We start from the raw sequence: 18,941 nt of genomic DNA, 5'->3' as shown, positions 1-18,941 counted from the left end.
CTGGTCCCCGGGCTCCGAGCAGCACTCCTGGGGCTTGAGGAGACGATCGCCAGTGGAATGGTGCAGACCAGCAGGGGTCCCACTGCCCTGGTGCCGGGAACGTCCGAGCCGCACTCCCAGTGTGTGGCACTGCTCCAGCGGTTCGACCCACCGGTCCAGGGAACTCTGTTACCAGTCACTGGATCGCAGGTATGGTTCACCGCGGGTGCGCCGATGATCCCCGGTACAGTGGCCTACTCTCTCCCATTCCCGCTCAATGGACCACTCGCTAAGCGTCAGGTGTAGATTGCCGGGTTATCGTTGATGATCTGCTGAATGCCAGCACCAGGTGGCAGGATCACGGCGCCGAGGGTCACCGCCCTGGTGCAAATCCTCAGCGGAGTTCCAGAGTTGGCACCGATGGGCCCAGGGTAGACAGACGGCCTTGGCACCATCCTGGTCCCCTGGACGCGGACCTTCCTCCTTGGGCTTCAACAGTGAAGAGGAGTCCCTACAAGTGGGTCAGGGCCACCCTGTGACTGTTGCAGAAAATCTATGCCTATCAGAGGCGCTGGCATTCTCCACAGCACCTCCCAGTGCAGCGTGGACTCAGGGCCAGTGGCCTGCCCCCTGGGACTTCTGGAATCCCTGGGGGGTTTTCACAGCCCTCACGGGAGCATAGGTCGGTTTCGGGCATCGGACAAGCGGTCAGCGACGGTCTCCACCCACCCCCTGACACAGATGTGACCCTAAAGCAGACCCCTCAGAGTCACCCGGCTGCGGCAGAGGTGCCCATGCAGGAGGCGACGGAGGTGGTGCCCACTGTCTCTTCATCCTCTCCTGAGGAGGCGATTGCGGGACTCTCTCCCCCAGTCCCTCAGGATGATACCAAGGCTCATAAAGAGCTCTTAAAGAGGGTCACCTCAAAGCTGGGGCTTTAAGCCAAGGAGTTGGTGGAGCCCTCAGACTCCCTCTTCGACGTGCTAAGTTCAGCGGCCCCTGCCAGGGTGGCATTGCACGTGCATGACGGAGTGGCAAAAATTACTAATACTCTGTGGCAGATGCCTTTGTCACTGCCCCCCATTTCCAAGCGGGCAGTGCGTAAATACTGCGTCCCTGGTAAGGGGGACGGCTATTTGTACACACATCCTGCCCCAAGCTCTCTGGTTGTGTCTGCAGTCCATGAGCATGACAGACAGGACCAACCAGGTGTGAAACCCAAAAACAAAGAGGCTTGATCTCTTTGGAAGAAAAGTTTATTCACCTACCAGACTCCAACTGCGAGTGATCAACCACCAGGTCTTACTTGGCTGCTATGATTTTAACTTTTGGCAGTCCCTGGCCAAGTTCTTGGAGTCGCTGCCCGAGGAACCCAGGAAGGAATTCCTGGCTATTTCTGAGGAAGACAAAGCGGTGGCAAGGGAAGCCTCCATGCAGCCTCAGATGCAGCAGACTCTACAGCCCGAACCATGGCCTCGGCCATCTCCATGAGGCGGGCGTTCTGGTTACGGTTGTAGGGCTTTACAATGGAGGTTCAGCAGTCCATCCAAGACCTTCCGTTTGATGGCCTGGTGCTGTTCTCTGAGCAAAGACACAAAACTGCATGGCCTGAAAGACTCCAAGGCAACCCTGCATACTCTGAGCCTGTATACCCCAGGGCCGGCAAGGAAACGATTCAAGCCACAACAGACCCAGAGGTTTGGAAGTCAACCTCGGTCGGAGCCTTACTGTAAGAAGGGCAAGGCCTAAAAGCACCGGCAAGGCCACCAGCCAGCATCCTCTTCTCATTCAAGCTCCACCTGTAACCAACAGAGTGGTAAGTAGGCGTTTTGAGGGTGCACTCGAGGGTGACCTTCCAGCCTGGATCCTGGATTCTGCTCCCCTGTTTATTTTCCAACCGCCTGTGCCCCTTCCTCCCTGCCTGGGCCTCTATAGCATTGGACCGGTGGTTCCTCAGCACAGTAGCAGGGGGAGATACCCTCCCAGTTTATTTCTGTCTCCCACCTCCCCGTCACCGTCCCTCTTCAGGGACCCTTCTCATGAGCATCTGCTAGCACAGGAGGTGCCGGGCCTTCTGCAGGTGGGAGCTGTGGAAGAAGTCCTGCTGCATTTAAGGGGCAAAGGGTTTTACTCCCTCTATTTTTTAATCCCAAAGGCCAAGGGGGGTCTGCAGCCCATCTTAGACCTGCAAGGCCTCAACAGATGTCTCAAGAAGTTGAAGTTTTGCATGGTCTCCCTGGCCTCCATCAACCCTTCCCTCCATCTGGGAGACTGATACGCTGCCCTCGATTTTAAAGGATGCTTACTTTCATATATCAATATTCCACAGGCACAGATGTTTTCTGTGCTTCATGGTGAGGATCGCTCACTACCAATTTGCAGTGCTCCCTTTCAGCCTTGCAACAGCCCCGAGGGTGTTCATCTAGTGCATGTTGGTGACGGCAGCTTACCTCAGACGTTGGGGTATCCAGATTGACCCGTACCTCAACGACTGGCTCATCAAGGGCCGCTCCAGGACTTAGGTCCAGCGCAGTGTCACCGTGCTGCAAGCCGCATGCCAAGCCCTTGGCCTGTTGATTAACATTGATTTTTTTGCTTGTTTAACTCTATCCTTTGGACCGGGATTATCGAAGTATTCGATTCTACTTGGGCCAGGGCTTTTCTGCTGCAGAACAGATTCAGGACAATGTTGGATCTCATTGCCAGCATCTCTGCACACCACGTCCCGGGTGTGCCTCAGGCTATTGGGGCACGTGGTAGCGTGCACTTACGTCGTTCGCCATGCAAGACTCAGAATGCAGCCTCTTCAATTGTGGATTATGACAGTCTGTTCCTGAGGATCACCTGGACAAGGTCATCACGATCCCGCCGAAGGTACTTACTGTCTGCAGTGGTGAACCGACCCAAGGGTGGTGCTGGAAGGAGTGCCATTTGAGAGTCCATGGCCCATGGTCTCCCTGATATTGGATGCCTCAGACCTCGGTTAGGGAACAGATCTCTGTGTGCTGTGGACCCCGGCAACATGGTTTCCAGAGGAGCTGGCATTACATATAAATGTCAGGGAGCTCAGAGCCATCTGCCTAGCCTGTGGTGTCTTCCTGCCGCAGTTGTCCAGTTGAGTAGTGCAGGTGTTGACGGACAACATGGCCTCGATGTTCTATGTCAACAGGCAAGGGAGAGCATGCTCGTCGGTGCTCTTTCAGGAAGCACTTTGCCTGTGGGACTTTTGCATCCAGCATGGGATCCACCTGGAAGCTTTGCATCTCCCCGGCATCTGGAACATGCTGGCTGATCGCCTCAGCAGGTCCTTTTTCTCTCCCCATGAGTGGTCGCTCCACTCGGAGGTTGTCCGGGTGCTCTTCCAGAAATGGGGGGCTCCTCGAGTTGACCTGTTTGCCACCAGACAGAACAGAAAGTGTCATCGGAGCGACTTACCTGGAAAAGTGGAAGCATTTCTCCTGCTGGGTGTCAGTGTAGCATCTCCCTGACATGGTTGTCTCTGCAGTCCATCCTGGATTACCTGCTCCATCTAAAGCACCACGGTCTCGCACTTTCTTCCATCAGGGTACACTTGGCAGCCATATCGGCCTTCCACCCGCGTGTCCAGGGCAAATTGATGTTCTTGCATGAGATGTTTGTCCAGTTCCTAAAAGGCCTTGAAAGGCTCTTCCTGCCGGTCCGGGACCCGGTTCCGCAATGGGACCTCAACCTGGTTCTCTCTAGGCTCATGGGCCTGCCCTTTGAGCCTATGGCTTGTTGTTCCATTTCCCATCTGTCGTGGAAAGTTGCTTTCCTTGTAGCCATTACCTCGGCGAGGCACATGTCCGAGATTTAAGGCCCTCACTTCAGAGCCTCCATATACGGTATTCTAAAAGGACAAGGTCCAGCTGTGACCTCATCTGGCTTTCCTGCCTAAGGTGTTGTCCCCTTTTCATGTCAACCTGGATATCTTCCTCCTGGAGTTCTGTCCGAAGCCGTGCTCAACCAATGAGGAGATGTCCGGCATGCCCTAGCATTCTACCTAGAGTGCACCAAGACCTTCTGCAAGTCAACCCAGCTATTTATCATGACAGCAGACAGGATGAAGGGTCTCCCGGTGTCCTGGCAGAGGATCTCGAATTGGATCACCACGTGCGTCCGGACCTGCTATGAGCTGGCTCAGGCGGAGCTGCTGCCTATAGTGAAGTGCTCAAGCATCCTTGGCAGCCTTCCTTGGGCATGTCCCTATCCAGGGCATCTGCAGGGCTGTGATGTGGTCTTTGGTACACACGTTCACTACGCATCACTCAGCAAGCAAGAGATGATGCTGGATTTGGCAGACCTATGTTGCAACTGACACGTCCATGAACTCCTACCCGCCTCCAGTGTTACTGCTTGGGAGTCACCTACAATGGAATGGACATGAGCAAGCACTCCAAGAAAAGACAGTCCCCTTTTTTCATAACTGGTGTTCTTCGAGCTGTGTTGCTCATGTCTGTTCTATGACCCGCCCTCCTTCCCCATGGTCAGAGTTTCCGGCAAGAAGGAACTGAGAGTGGGGGGAGCCAGCAGCACCCCTTAACCACGGCATACACGTGCTACTCCAGAGGGTGCCAGAGTTGGTCCCCTATGGATACCTCTGAGGGAAGAACTTCTGGCACTGGTACATGTGGCGAGCGCACACACCTAACGTGGAGTGGTGGATATGAGCAACACATCTCAAAGAACACCAGTTACGAAAAAAGGGAACTGTCTTTTCTGCCTTCCTCTTCCAGGCTAAAGAGCCTTTAGTAACCAGTATAAAGGTGCGTGGCATTGATATAGCTTGTTCTGTGTCCCATGTAGGCATAGCTATACCATACAAGCACTTCTATAGCAATATAACTGCATCCACGCTAACAGGGTTGTGCACCAGCAGAGTTAAAGTGGGACAACTTGTGTGTGTAAACAAGATAGGAACACAGGACTGGAAGCAACCTCCTGGGTCGTTGAGTCCAGTTCCCTGCTATTGCAAGCAACCCCATTGTATCATGCCATTCATAAATTAATCTTAAACCTGGATTAATAGATGCTCAGGTCAGATGGGCCTACTGTGATCATCTAGTCCAGTGGTTCTCTACCTATAGCCCACGGGCCGCTTGCAGCCCAATCAGCACAGAGCTGCGGCCCATGTGACATCCTCAGGGCCAGGCAGGTAATATTGAATGCGGCCCACAATGGTAAATAGGCTGAGAACCACTGATCTAGTCTGACCTAAAATATTTCACAGGCCATAGGGACTGCCCTGACTTGATTCCTGGTTGAACTAGAGCAGATCTGTTTAAAAAATCCCATTTTGATTTAAAAATCTCCAGTGATGGAGAATCCACCACAACCCTTGGTCTGTTATTCTGCTGATTAATTACCCTCACTGATAGCTAGCTGGGTTGTTTTGCTCCCCACTCATCCTCCTGGGAGGCTGTTCCAGAACCTCCCTCTCCCAATAGCTAGAAACCTTCTTCTCATTTTCAGTCTTAATTGATTCCTGGACAGTTTATCCCCAATGGTTCTCATGCCAGCATTGTCCTTTTGCTTCTGTGGCTCTTCTCCCAACCTGGGGTTAACCCTCCAATATACTTAGAGAGAGCAACCAGATCTCCACCACCCCCTCAGCCTTTGTCTGCTCAGGCTAAACAGCTGAGCTCCTTCAGTCTCCTCTCAGAAGATGGGAGCACCATTCCCTGATAGGGTGACCAGATGTCTCGATTTTATAGGGACAGTTCCGATTTTGGGGTCTTTTTCTTATATAGGCGCCTATTACCCCCCACCCAGTCTTGATTTTTCCCACTTGCTGTCTGGTCACCCTGTTCCCCAATCAGCCTAGGAGCCCTGTTCTGCACCTCAGTCAATTTGGGTTCATCTTTGGTTACCAGAACTGCACACAGTATTCCAGATGAGGTCTGCCTGGTGCCTTGTCCAACGGCATTACTATTTCCCTATCTCTACGGGAAACATGTTGCCTTGGATCTTAGCCTTTAATTCTCTTGGACACAGATAGGAGCCTGATCACATAAAGTTACTTTGGTTTAATACATATTGGTTTAAAAACCTATGTAGGTAAACAAATAGAAAACTCATAGTTTGATTTAAACCTGATTTATGTAGATGTTTAGCAAAAATTGTTTCCTTACTAAATTAAGCTAAATCAATACAAGCCAAGTCTAAATCGATTTGAAGTGTCTGCATGGGTCCTGTAGAGGGTTAACTAAATTGACTTAAACTGGTGCATCTTTGTACACAATGACTCACTCTTGCTGTGTCCAGCAGTGCTCAGTGGAATAACCATCCCCTCCCCAGCATCTGAGTCAGGGACTGCACAGAATCTACCACAGTGGCGGGCCCTGATCTCAGTCAGGTCTCTAGCTGCTACCATGGTGCTAATTAAAAAAATACAACTTTAACCTAAAACTCATTTTGTAGTAAAACCTCTGTCCATCTTCCCCCCCCCCCGCCCAAAATAAAGATGCTTTCAAAACTAAAAACCTTCCACCCCATGTAGTGATGCCTCTACTAGGTATGAGGTTGTAGATTTCACTGATAGCAAAACACTGTAGCAGAACCCCACAGTGCTTGGTTTGAGCGGGGTTTTATGCAAGGTTAGAGAGGGAGGTGCTGTGTTAGTTCTCATGGGTCGTGCCAGCTGACAGCTTGCCAAGTTGCCAGAGTCTCAACTCCTGTGGCTGGTTCAATTTTGAAAGGGAACACATGATGATTGTTTGGGCTCTTTTTTATTTTATTTTTTTGCTAAACAGATTGCTTTTGTAGTCACATGACCTACATGGCTCAAGTTAGAGCTTGATCTTTAATAGATTGCGTGCGGGCAGAATTGGGTTTTATAAAAAAAAATTGTGCAGATACAGTGTCCCATGGGCACTTCTCAAAGACAGATCATCCTCCCGGGGTGTGGTTAGAAAAGGACGGGGTAGTGTCTAGGATTTGAGTAACACCCTTTAAATAGTTCAGCCTTTAGTTGGCCTCCCTGCCCTCTGTTGTAGAAGCCACCAGAACCTAAAGCAGCAGCTGTGTATAAAGGTAGCTATATACAAACGTACAAGGCTGTCAAAGTTTCCTCCCTACTCTGAACTCTAGGGCACAGATGTGGGGACCCACATGGAAGACCCCCTAAGCTTATTTCTACCAGCTTAGGTTAAAACTTCCCCAAGGCACAAATTCTTTGCCCTTGGAGGGTACGCTGCCACCACCAAGTGATTTAACAAAGAATCAGGGAAAGGACCCCTTGGAGTTCCTGTTCCCCCAAAATATTCCTCCAAGCCCTTACAACACCCTTTCCTGGGGAGGCTTGAGAATAATATCCTAACCAATTGGTTACAAAGGGATCACAGACTCAAACCCCTGGGTCTTAGGACAATGGAGAAATCAGTCAGGTTCTTAAAAGAAGGATTTTATTTAAAAATCACCTCTGTAAAATCAGGATGGAAAGTAACTTTACAGGGTAATAAAAGATTCAAAAACACAACAGAACTTCCTCTAGGCTTAGTTTCAAAGTTACAAAATACAGGAATAAACCTCTCTCCAGTAAAGGAAAAATTCACAAGCAAAACAAAAGATACTCTAACACGCCTTGCCTGGCTTTTACTTACAATTTTTGTAATATGAGAGACTTTTAGGATGGTTTATAGGAGGAAGAGTTTTCTGACCTGATGCTTCTCTGCTTCCCAAGAGAACACACAAAAACAAAGCCTTCTCCCCTCCTACCCCCGCCCAAGATTTGAAAGTATCTTCTTTCCCCATTGGTCCTTTTGGTCAGGTGCCAACCAGGTTATTTGAGCTGCTTAACCCCTTACAGGTAAGGAGGAATTCTAGGCTACTCTTAGCTGTATGGTTATGACAAAGGCCTAGTTAGTAAACACAGTTATTTGAAATCCAACTGCATCTATGACAAAACTCACATATTCTTTGTTGCACAGAGCCTAAAGATACAAGAGCTGTAGAAAGATACAAATCAGAGGGAGGTCTCTCTCTCTCTGTGTCCATTTAGGTCGTCTAGACTTTTTTCTGCCCCTTCATAGACTTTAAGGCCAGAAGGGACCATTAGATCATATTTTTGCTCTGTGTGTGTGCAGCACCTAGCACAATGGGGTCCTGTCCATGACTAGGACTCCTAGGCACAACAGTAATACAAATAATAAATAATAATAACCTATCTGTATAGCACAGGCCAGAGAATTTCACCTAGTTTATCCTGTATTGTGCCCAGTCGCTTATGTTTGACTAACTATCTTCCAGAAAGACATCTAGTTTGAACTTGAAGACCTCAAGAGATGAAGAATCCACCACTTCCCTTTGGAGATTTTTCCATTGTTTAATCCCCTGCTCTGTTAAAACTGTGTGCTTTGTCTCTCGTTTGAATGTGTCTGGCTTTTAACTTCCAACCATTGGTCCTTGTCCTCCCTCTCTGCTAGATAAAAGAGCCCTTTAATACCTGGGATTTTCTCCATAGTGTTTGGATCTGTGCAATTGCTGCCAGCTTCAGTCACTCTTGAGCATCTGCCAGTGGCATTTAAATAGAACTTCAGATGACCCCAGAGCTGTTGAGTGCACACAGGTCACCAGTCCATGTGGGAACAGACTAACCATCTGCAGCGAGGGTAACAGCCCTGGGAGCTAGGGGATCCTGTTTCCTTAAATAAAGGGCACTTGCTTTGATTAGCTTACCCAGTTGTGCTCTGGTCTCTCCCGTGTTCATCGGCATTTATTATTATTTGTATTACCATAGCACCTAGCAGCCCTAGTCATAGACCAGGACCCCACTGTGCAGGTGCAGTACAACCACAGAGCAAAGACGGTCCCTGCCCCAAAGAGCTTCCAATCTAAGTACAAGTCAAGAGACAACAGATGGAGACGGACAGACGGGGGAGTCTAAAGAATCAGCATGGTAGGCAGTGGTCTCAGTGCCCCACTGGCCTAACCATTGTTGAGTGTGTTGTAGACATCATGGCAAAGGAGAGTTTTTTAGGAGGTTAACAAGGTGGCTTTGTGGGAGTTTACAGGGAGCTCCTCATAAGAACGGCCATACTGGGTCAGACCAAAGGTCCATCTAGCCCAGTATCCTGTCTTCTGACAGTGGCCAATGTCAGATTCCCCAGAGGAAATGAACAGAACAGGTAATCATCAAGTGACACTCTAAAGCAAGAGGGGCAGCACTGGAAAATACCTGAATGGGTTTGTAGCAAAAGTAACAAGTGGGCAATGAAGGCTGGCACCATGGGCTGATGGCATGCAGTCATCGACAGCATGATCATGAATGAGAGATGATGGGTAGGTGAGGAATGGCTGTGAAGGGCCTTGAAAGGGAAGACAAGTAGCTTATGTTTTGTAACAAAAGAGAAGGGGAAGCCAGCGAGGAGGGGTGACACGCTGGACCACCCCTCTCATGAAACAGCTCCCAAATAAAGTGGGCATCTTCCACATCTGGATGGGATCTTTAATTGCCTTTGAAGTGTTCAGTTCTAAGATGGCAATATTGCTTTTTGAGATGGTGGTAAAACCACAGCTAAACCCGGTATTCCAGGTGAGGGTGTGCAGAACTTCTCCCTCTTATTGCCATGTGGCTTGATAGTCACATCATTGTGTAATGTGCTTCTGGATCCTGTTAATTGGTTGCTGAGGCCAATAAATCTCAGAGACTTCCACAGGCTAAAATCATAAGTGGGGGTTTTTGGTCTGTTTTTAGTTGTTATCTCTTCCAATTTAATTGGTTTTCCCTGAGTTCTGGCACATTGAAAGACAATTCCTTCCAGGACAGGAAGGATGGTCCAATGGTTAGTGCACTAGCCTATGACTTGGGGAGACCTGGGTACAGTTCCATGCTCTGCCAAAGGCCTGCCTGTGTGACTGTCTGGGCAAGTCTCTTAGTCTTTTTGTGCTCAGTTTCCCCATTTGGCAGACAGAAATTCCATCAAGCTGATGGGGTGGAGGGTGCAAAGCCTCTGACATGGGGCGGGAAATAGGGCACCCAGGTATGGAGGATTGAAGGGCACTCAGAGCCCTTGGAGGAGGGGAGGAGACTGCGTATGTAAGGGAATGGGGCAAGACACAGAACCCCTGGTGCGGGGCAGGACATATACTGGGGGGACAAAAGGGAGGGTGTCACCCAGGGAGCTGTAGGTGAGGATGGAGGGATGCAAGGAGCAGTAAACTTGGCCAACACCTGCTATGAAATGTGCAACCTTCCAGTAGTGTTTCCTTATCCTCACAGGGGTGTTGTGAGGCTAACGCCATTAGAAGATCATGAGGCACTCAGTGAGGACTGTCTAAGTTCATTAGATAGATACTCTATTCATTATTTTATACACCTCTCTCGTATCCTGCTCTCACATCAAACCCTAATCTCTTGCAGTCTCTCCTCATATTCGAATTTCCTGCTTCTAATGATGGTCATTACCCTGCTGTAGACCTCCTTCCATTTCTGCTGGATTTAATTTTTGAAAATCACTTGCCCGTTTTTGCTGCTATGTGGCCTGTATTGTCCGGGCGTGGAGCTGGCAGCTGGAATTTAATAGGAGCCCTGGATGATTAGCTGAGCTCTAATCAGCAAAGGTCAAGACTAGATGTTTCTTTTCCCCTGCTTAAAAGGAGTATTCAAAGCAGCCTGGCTTTCCACTGGAGCAAATCTACTTAATACGCCAGATTCTCTTCAGTGAGTCTTGATGACTTAATAGGGACTCTTTCTGCAGCTGTCTTAGCTTTGCTGCAGCGTTTGAATAGATCTGACACTTTTTAACAGGTTTTTTTCCCCAGTAGGCCCTATCAGGGTGCCTGTAACGGTTTGGTTGGGATGAGGGGATATAGTCTGGCAGCCTAGTTAATGGCAAGTGGAGGAGTCACAGTTCCTGAGGTAACTGCACCTCTGTGCACCTTGAAGGCACCACACTTAGGCCTCAGGCCTCTAGCTGTCACCTTTCTTAGGGTGAGATCCTATCCCTCCAAACCGGGGACCTCAGACTATTGCAACACACTGTGGTTACCTCAGCAGGTCTGAGCACCTGCAGTCCCGTTCTCCCAGGGGCAGTGACAGGGCTGACCAGCCAGCCTTCCCAAAGCAAAGCACTGTTTGTTCAGAAGCAAAGCCTTCTGGAGAAAACAGAACTGGAAAAAAATAAAGTTTATATGCAGGCCTGGCTTAGTAGGTGTCACCCATCTTCCACGTGGGGACCCTGGCAGTTCCAGAGTCCCTCAGGTCCCAGGCAGGGCCTTCCCTCTGGGCCACGGAAGGTCTTTTGCAAATCCTGGTAGCACAGGGTTGTGTATTTATCATCTCTCTCAGGGTACATTCACGCTGTGATAATAGGCCCACAGCATGGCTGCTACCGGCTCTGCACTTTTCTAGCCCTGAAGCCCAAGCCCGAGTCAGCCGACCTGGGCTGTGAGACTCAGTGCTGCAGGGTTTCTGCTGCTATGCTGTCTCTTTGCAAGTCAAGCCCTGCTAGCATTGCAAACTCTCTTTAGAAACCGAACCTCACTGGTTTTTCCTGCTGCTGCGATCTCCCTTTTTAAGCCTTCTCTGATCTGGAGAGTTGACCCATTTTGGAGCATAAAACAGTTTGGTTCAACTGCACTGGCCCAGCTGAATGGAGGAAGGGTGGCCCAGTGGTTAGCATACTAGCCCACAGTTGGGAGACCTGGGTTGAAGTCCCCACTTTGCTACAGGCTTCCTGTGCCGCCTTGGGCGTGTCACTTAGATCGAGCTCCTCAGATAGATTTAGGTGCCTAAAGAGCTTTGAGGATCTGGGCTTTAACCTCTCTGTGCCTCAGATCCCTGTCTGTAAAATGTGGATAATCGTACCTTACAGTGGTGGCAGCAGGAGGGTAAATACTGTAAAGATTGCCAGGTGTTCAGCTGCTATTGTAATGAGGGCTGTGTAAGTACCGAAGAGTGAATCAACCTAAGTTTTGCCATATTTCCGTGCAATCCTGAAATGCGGTGACTTCTGGGTACCTATCCCACAATGCTCAGCTACCCAGAATGATTTATCATGTATCTGTATTGGGGTAGCGTCTAGGAACCCCAATGATGGCTCAAGGTCCCACTGTGCTAGGCACTGTGTGGACACACAATACAGTCCTGGCCCCAGAGAGCTTACGGTCCAAGTACAAGGGCTACATGGGGAGGTTATTTCGGAAGATAGGGTGGTAGGGTGTGAATTTAAAGGTCTATAGCTGTTCCAGTCAATTTTCCCATCTAGAAAAGCCCCAAGACCTCAGTACTGCCAACTCCAAAGACTGAACAAATCATGAGTCGGGCACCAAAAACCATGATTGCCCTAAAAATCATGAGGTTTAAAAAAAAAATTATTTGTCTTCTGGTTTGAGAAACGACACAGCAGGCGGTTGCAGTTAGCACTTTCTGAAGGGTCTCAACTCGGGCCCTAAATTACTAGTTGTTATGGATCCACAGGCTCGCTGCTATGACCCCAGCTTTAGAACAGCCTCTGCGGGGACCCCTTCAGTGAGCCAGACCCCCTCGGGGTATCAGTCTTCATTCAGTACTCCTGCTTCCCACTGTGAGCTCTGTTCAGGGACTCCCACTGAGGCAGAACCCGGAGGGAGACTTGTACAATCTGAGGGAGCAATGCACCTCCACCAGCATCTGCAGTGACATTCCCACAGTGTTGCCAAAACAGAAGGGTTTATTCCTTCATCTGGAGCGCAGCATAGAGAATCCTTGGTTAGCATAGAGAGAAGGAAGTTACAGCATGGTCCATCTGAGTTAGCCCAGAGCCCTAGCTAAGCAATATATCCCCCTCTTGGCTCCCACTCTGGCCCCATTTGTCCAGGATACCAGGCCAGTCCCACCTGCCTCCCCCAATCAGTCCTTTATTGTCCAGCTGATCAAACCCAGCTGGCTTCCTGCAGAGGGTGGAACATCTATGGTCATATTAGTTGCTAGGTAACAAATGTGTTGGGGGGTTGGCTTTGCTGTTGTCTTCATGGCCTCTCCAATGAGATGGGCCCCAAACTCAAGGCAGCTAGGCGTCAGCCACACCTGTGTGGTACCCTGCCCCAGAGTCAACAGCCTGTTTCCGCCCCCTCTGGTGCACCCTCTATTAGTTTTCCCAGGGGTATGCAAATAATGCAGCATATAGGGGAAACTGAGGTGCACACAGCGTTCATACAAAATATTACAGAAAATTCCGTCACACTAGTCAGCTTTGGAAAATGTGCTACAAAATGATTTGTGCTCTACTTTTATAGCGAGAGACTTAAGAAGCTCAATCTATTTATTTTATCCAAGCGAAGGCTAAGAGGTGACTTCTCCATGGTCTAGAAGGACATGTGTAGGGAGAAGGCTTGTGACAGTAGAGGGCTTTTTAGTTGTGAGGGGAAAAAAGCAGAACAAGATTGAATGGTTAGAAGCTGAAGCTGGACAAACGCACATGATAAATTAGCCACGTGTTTTTAACTGGGAGGGTTGTTAACCTTTGGAAAACTGACCTAGGGATGGGGTGTCGCTTGGTGTCTGTAAATCAAGACTGCATATCTTTCCATAAGATTATTATTAATATTTATTATTGGAGTAGCACCTGGGAGCCTCAGTCCTGGAACAGGGAACCCCATTGTACACACTGTACAAACACAGAACAAAAAGGCAGTCCCTTTCCCAAGGAACTCACGCTCTTAAGTCAAACAGAAGTTTAGGAGATTGATGCAGTTACTGGATGAGATTCCCTGGCACGTGCTATGTAGGAGGTCAGAGTAGATGATTGGGATTCAGGATGAGCCCTTCTGGCCTTAAAAAATCTGTGAAAATTTTGGCCTTGGATTTCATGATCACAGACAGAAGATAGGACTTGAAGAATGCGAAAGAAACATTTGCCCATCGAATTGTCATGTTTCTGACTGTGCACTTCAAAAATGTAGTCTGTAGGTATTTCCCCCCCGCCCCCCAAGTGCATCTCCTTCCACAAAGGACAACAATACTTTTGCATGCATGGAGGGAGGGACTACTTACAAATGCTTTGAATTCTTTGGATTTTGCACAAGTCCCTGGCAGCTCAAGACAATCTTGTTTCCCCCACCCACTTGTTTCACATGATTCGCGTGGTTAGATTATCAATGTCAAGAACGCCAAAGCAAACATTCTGGTTTACATTTTTCTCTAACCTCCCGCAAGGTGAATTGTGAGAACTCTCTGGATACTTTGCAGACTGTTCACTAGGCGAAGAGGTATGTTCTTACTTGTTAACTAACACGGTTTGTAGTTTTCATGTGTGTTAGCAGGCCAAGGTAAGGACTAGGGAGTTACTAGGGCTAGTATGGATGCATGTCACATGTTTTCCCAAGGCTGCCCATGTTTGTTCTTAACCTTGGGCATAAGAGATGCAGGTGCACATGCAGGAGAACGCCATCAGGGTTAGTTTTAGTGCCTGTGCTAGAACACAACCAGCTAACTTAACTAAAGCCTTGTCTTCAGTAGGAAAAAAGGGTCATAGATTTATAAGGCCAGAAGGCACCATTGGATCATCCACTCTGCTCTCCGTTTATATCACTGGCTGGAGACTGTCACCCATTTACCCCTATATTGAGTGCAATAACATGTGTTTGACTAAAGCATCTTCCAGAAAGGCAGCCAGTCTGGATTCGCAGACCTCAAGAGATGTGGAATCCACCACTTCCCTTGGGAGCGTGTTCCTGTGGTTGATAGCCCTCGTTTTTAAAAAATTGTGTTTTCTACTTAATTTTGTATTTGTCTGGCTTTACCTTCTAGCCAGTAGTTCTTGTTCAGCCTTTCTTCACTAGATTGAAAAGCCTTTTATTTTCTTCCTGCAGTGGTTCTTATGTACTGGGATCAAGTCCCCTCTTGATCTTCTTTTATTAAGTTGAACAGATTGAACTTCTTAAGTCACTGGGCTCAAAACAGGGGTAGCTGAGTGAAATGTAGGTGTCTGTGATATACAGGAGGTCAGGCTAGATGATATAATGGTCCCCTCTAGCCTTAAACTCTATGATGTCTCTCACTGTAAGGCATTTTTTCCAGCCCTTGGATCATTTTTATGGCTCTTCTCTGCACCCTCTCCCATTTTTCAAAATCCTTGCTAAAATGTTGACACCAGAGCTGGATGCAGTAGTCCAGTATCAGTCTCCCCAGTACCGTATACAGAAGTGAAATCACCTCCCTGTTAACGTGGAGGCAAACATGAGGCAAAACCCTAGGCTCCCAACTAACATTTACCTTGATCCACTAACGTATGAAAGCTACAATCTTCCTTCTCTTCATGAGGATTTCACCGCATCTTTTGCTAATGTGGTCAGAGCATTTCTTTTTTCTTAGTGTGGGCGCATCTGTGAAGCTTAAAATCTCAGGACCGATCTATGCTAGAAACTTTCGCTAGTATAGTAATGTCCTAGATTAATAGATTCTAAGGCCAGAGGGCCCACTGTGATCCCCTAGGCTGACTGCTCGTAAAGCACAGGCCATAGGCCAGCCCCGAATTAATTCCTGGTTGAGCTAGAGCAGATATTTTAGAGAAAAAAAAATTGAAAAATTCGGTTTTGATTGAAAAATTGCCTGTGATGTCTTCTAGGGAGAGAGTGAGAGTGTTCGCAAAAATAAAAGGAGGACTTGTGGCACCTTAGAGACTAACCAATTTATTTGAGCGTAAGCTTTCGTGAGCTACAGCTCACTTCATCGGATGCCTTCAGTGGAAAATACAGTGGGGAGATTTATGTACACAGAGAACATGAAACAATGGGTGTTACCATACACACTGTAACCAGAGTGATCAGGTAAGGTGAGCTATTACCAGCAAAGGGGGGGGTTGTGTGTGAACCTTTTATAGTGTTAATCAAGGTGGGCCATTTCCAGCAGTTGACAAGAACGTCTGAGGAACAGTGGGGAGGGGTAAACATGGGGAAATAGTGAGAGTGTTGTGTGACTTCTCTGACCTTTTCATACCGGCAAAATTCCTGGTGTATACGCAGTGATACTGGCATAAAAGTCATTTTTCTGGCATAACTTATTTCACTTGGGGATGGTAGAATCTCTACTGGCAAAACCACTTTGTTTTGCGGACAGAAGCTGCGTCTGTTTAGGATTTGCTAGGAGAGTTATACCGGCAAAGGTGGTCTAGGGTAGCCAAGGCCTGAATAGGCGAGACAGATGGAAGGAGCACATAGGCACAGAAAGGTGAATTGACTTGGGCCTTGGCTATGCTAGAAATGGTTTGCCAGTATAGCTATGCCTGTCGAACTCTAGTGCAAACAGAAATTCATTCAGAGAAGCCCTATCTCCTGTGGTATGTAGAAGCGTCAGACTAGATGATCATAGTGGTCCCTTAGGAGCTAGGAATGTAGACACAGCTGTTACTAACAAAAAAGTATTGTTTTGCTGGTATAACTGTGCCTAGGCTAGGGCTTATACCAACAGTTATGTCAGTAAAAGAAAACCAAACTGCACCTTAAACAATCTTGCTATGCCTAGTATCTGTTTTAGGTGTAGACCAGGTCTTGGCTGGTCGCACAGTACCAGAGCTGAGAGGAGAGTACAGGCTTCTTTGACTTCCAAGCTAGTGCCCTTTCCACTGGACCACAATGCCTAACAGGGGATCTGCCTCCGGAACAGGTCTTTTGCACTTGAATTGTGTTGCCATTGAGGGGTAGGGAGGTACATAGGACTGGAAGGGACCTCCTGGGTCACTGAGTCCTGTTCCTAGTGTGATCCGCTCTCCCCAGCTGCTCCAGGTTTATCACTGAGTGGCTGGCTGTGAAAGTGGCCGGGGGCTGTCTAGTTTTCAAGAAGGGGTTACGCTGTAGCAGCCTTTGCAGTAACAATACTGTTCAGCAGCTCCGCTGAGTTGCTGTGAAGTGTTTCGAAATTGCAAGGGCGAGATGCAGGGGAGATTAAAAGAGAAAGGAATTAACGTGTCTCCCATGATAAGGGCAGGCCTGTGCCTGTGCTTTGAAGATAGTGGAAAGAGTCAAAGCACTGGGAGGGCAGTTAGGGCCAAGGGAGGTGTTACAGAGAAATCCTACTGAGCATCATGGAATGAAGACTCCTCAGCAAGCTCCTTAGAGCTGAGAGAATGTGGATTGATGGGGTCTGTTGACTTTGACTCTAAGGGTATGTCTACACTGGCAGAGTTACATCACCAGCATTACATCACCACTCAGAGAGTGCTGAAGGGAACCGCTATTGTGTGTTTACACTGTCAGCTGCCTGTGCGATATCGTGTTCACGCTTGAAGCACTTGCATCGGTATTCAGAGCGGTGCCCTCTGGGCAGCTATCCCACAGAGTGTCTCTTCTGCTGCTGCTGCTGACAGTTGTGGGAAGGTGGAGGGGGTCGTGGGGCATCCTGGGTCCTGTCCCAATGCTCCGTGATGCATCGCTTCGCATCCCAGTAATCCTGGTGCTTCCATCCGCATTTGGCGCCATCTTTCAACGGTTTGTGTACTGCGCGCTCTGCCTCTTCGGTCTGCAGGAATGGATCCCAAACTGTTGACCAAAATGCTGCTCACTCTCACTAACACGTCACGAGTGGCAGTGGAATTATTCCTTAAACTACAAAGGCAAGAGGAGTTTGACGTTGATCTCGCCACACGTAGTAGCTATGATATGAGATTGCTTGTGGCATTCACGGAGGTGCTGACCACAGTGGAATGCCACTTTTGGGAAACAAACATTGAGTGGTAGGATCACGTCATCATGCACGTCTGGGATGACGAGCAGTGGCTGCAGAACGTTCGGATGAGGAAAGCCACATTCATGGGACTGCGTGATGAGCTCGCCCCAGCCCTGCGGTGCAAGGACACGAGAATGAGAGCTGTCCTGCCGTTGGAGAAGCGCGTGGCGATTGCACTGTGGAAGCTGGCTACTCCAGAATGCTACTGATCAGTCACTAACCAGTTCGGAGTGGGAAAGTTGACCGTTGGACTCGTGTTGATGGAAGTGTGCAGAGCCATCAATCGCATCCTGCTCCAAAAGACCGTGACTCTGGGCAACGTGCTTGACATTGTGGGTTCCAAGAGGAGTTGGGGTCCTGTGATGGTTAAAGATTTGTGTTTGTCCAGGTATCATATGCGGCCTTGTCCTTTGGAGTACAGTGCAACAGGTACTGTACTTCAGCAGGGCTAAACTGCAGAGGGACGGGTGTTGAGTGCAGTGGGTACTGGGAGTCGGCAGGGCTGGACTGTGACGGAGCAGAAGTGGAATTCAGTGGGTACGGACTGGAGCCAGGAGGTTGATAAGAGTGTGTTGACTGTGTCTGGGGGACACACAGGAAAGAGTTTTGCGACAGTGGCTGCAGGGGAGGGTGGGCGCGGAGCTGCTTGGTTTGCAGTGCTAGTAGTACCTGGAGCATGTCCGCTCGGCGCTCCATAATGTTTAAGAGCCACTCCATGGCTTCGTTCTGGCGTGCCGCATTCTCCTTTCGGTCCCTCTTCTCGCTGTCCGCCACTCCACCAATTCTTGTTTTTCGGCCAGGGAGTGCATCATGACATCACGCAGAAAGTCCTCTTTAGTTTTCTGTGGCCGCTTTCTAATTCTGCGCAGCCGTTCAGCTGGCGATAACAAAGGGGGAGGCTGGGCTCCCATCGTCATATCTGTGAAGCCAAAACACAACATTTTACAGGAGCAGTACTGTTTGCAACACACAGACCACTGATTCAGTGATTTAAAACACAGCCACTATTCACATAGCTGTCACTAACTGGCTGACCCCAGGCAAGCACACATGAGCCACAAAACCCCCAAAATGGTGTGTAACCACAGGGGCAGGGGAAATCAGTGTTCCAGAACTGTACTGTACACTAGGCACGTGGCTCTTGGGGAGAACCAGCACTGTAGGGAAGGCCTTATAATCATTACTGTCCCCCCATTTTCCACAGGCTGTGTTCATTATGGAAGACATCTCGCTGCTGAGGGTGAGCAGGGAATCAAGGGAAGGTCTTCTCCAAGACTGTGGCTTCTGCCCTGGCCCTTATGCG

General features: G+C 48.8%; 1 protein-coding gene across 10 annotated transcripts in view; it reads left to right on the top strand.

The window, feature by feature from the left end:
* The window catches only part of PC (pyruvate carboxylase), a 240,206-nt gene that overhangs the window by 18,931 nt on the left and 202,334 nt on the right, over positions 1-18,941 (top strand). For 2 of the 10 annotated variants that reach the window (XM_075130377.1, XM_075130385.1), the window contains exon 1: positions 14,108-14,184. The exons of the other annotated variants lie outside the window; for them this stretch is intronic. The gene's annotated coding sequence lies outside the window, so the exon portion shown is untranslated. Of the gene's footprint in view, positions 1-14,107; positions 14,185-18,941 lie in introns of those variants that run through there. 10 annotated transcript variants of the gene reach the window in all.

The sequence above is a fragment of the Caretta caretta genome, chromosome 7 (assembly GCF_965140235.1).
Source record: "Caretta caretta isolate rCarCar2 chromosome 7, rCarCar1.hap1, whole genome shotgun sequence".
Classification (NCBI taxonomy): domain Eukaryota; kingdom Metazoa; phylum Chordata; order Testudines; family Cheloniidae; genus Caretta; species Caretta caretta.
This window is presented reverse-complemented; position numbering and strand designations above follow the sequence as displayed.